Genomic DNA, 1,692 nt, shown 5'->3' with positions numbered 1-1,692 from the left:
GCTGTTGGGTGGAGTAATTTATAGCCCTCAGGGCTATATGGGCACTGATGATTGGATGGGGGGCGGGCCTGAAGGGAGGAGTAGGAGGTGCTTTCTTTTATTGGGTCTCATTTGGCGGGCCGACATAGTGCTGAGTGAAGAAGAACCCGGAACCAGCGCCATCTTTTGGCGTCTTGCGTCACCTAACATTCCTCCCTCTTGTTTCTCTTAGAGGTGAGTGGAGGGGCGTCGTGTCTCATCTGGCTACTTCCTGCTGAGTGGGGGCGTCGAGGGGGAGTAAAGGGAGGACTGTTAGGGGCATCTATCAGTAGAATAAGCCTGAGTAGGGTGGCGGCGTACGTAAACGCCTCTTGGGGTGTGAAGTCCGTGAAGGTTCCTCCAACGTTGTGATCCACTCGAAGGGTAGCGAGGGATTGGCTATGAGCCAGCTGTCGGCGCGGAGATCGTTGAGAAGTTTGTGGAATCGGTTGGCGGTTGTCATGACCGGCTTGGGTTAGCAGGTTGTGAGCCCGTCTGTGGAATCTGTCCCGTCCTTGCTGGTGGCTAAAAGTTGGTAGTTTCTGAGGAGAAGCTGGTTAAATGTTTGGTTAGATATGGAAGAGATTTGGTTTTTTATAAACTTAATGAGGCAGGGGAGTAGTGCGCAAAAAGCGAGGATACCCGCTGGGGGCCTAAAAAGGGAAGGAGCCAAGCTAAGAGGGGGGTTTTGAGGGTTTCCCAAAGGAAGGGAGTAGTGCTAGCATTCATTAGTTTACGTTTTATCTGATGTAGGTTTTAATGCTAGTTTCAATTACTTGGGACTCATTAATGTAATAACAGCAGTTCTCCTGTAAGAAGATGCAAGTACCGCCTTTTTCGGCTGTGAGTAGGTCGATGGCGCGGCGGTTTTGAAGGGTGACACCAGCTAGAGATGTGATTTGTCATTGGAGGGCGGCTAGAGACTGAGCCGTTTCCTCAATGGCCGTCTGAAAATTGGGATAAGCTGTGTACGTATGAGAGAGGTTGTTAGAGAGATTCCAAGCATGATAGGTAGGAAGATTGCTTTTTTTTCCGACGGTCCTCAGGAGAGTTGGGTTTAGGGTGATTAAACTGATAGGCTTGAAGGCCTTCAGAGAAGGAGAGCAATGTGAGCTGAGGGACTAGTGTGGTGGGTATACAGGGGCCAGGGATAGAGGAATTAATGGCCATTACACCAAAAAAAAAAAAAAAAAAGGCCATCTGGAGCTGGAAAGTTGGGGGCAGTGACAGTTTGTTTGCATGTTACATTGTGGGGCGATGGGGGGGGTGGTAGCTGGTGTTGTAACAGGTAGGAATAGGGATGCTGAGGTTGGCAAGGAGGGGACATGGGAGATTACAAAGCCGGTGGTCGGGGGGGGGGGGGGGGGTTGCTTGTGTTTATGGAGCTAGATAGTGGAACCGCAGCAAGAGGGGGTGTGTTGATGTTTGCGCATAAGAAACAATCGGAAGTAGGGACCTGAGAGGTGTTTAATAATACATGAATGGGGTCTGTCTGTCGGTTTTTTTTGGTGATTTAATTCATAACACAACTGGTCCAGGGACACCCATAGTTTTGGGGCCATTCAGTTTTACAGGCGCTGCGAGATTGTTGGTGTGGAAAGCAAATGGCGCTATTTATTATGGTGAGTTTAGGGAGGGGAAGGTTTACTGAGGACTGATGACATTGGTGTGTGC

The sequence above is a fragment of the Hylobates moloch genome, unplaced genomic scaffold, assembly GCF_009828535.3.
Source record: "Hylobates moloch isolate HMO894 unplaced genomic scaffold, HMol_V3 SCAFFOLD_10, whole genome shotgun sequence".
In the NCBI taxonomy this organism is placed as follows: Eukaryota; Metazoa; Chordata; class Mammalia; order Primates; family Hylobatidae; genus Hylobates; species Hylobates moloch.
This window is presented reverse-complemented; position numbering follows the sequence as displayed.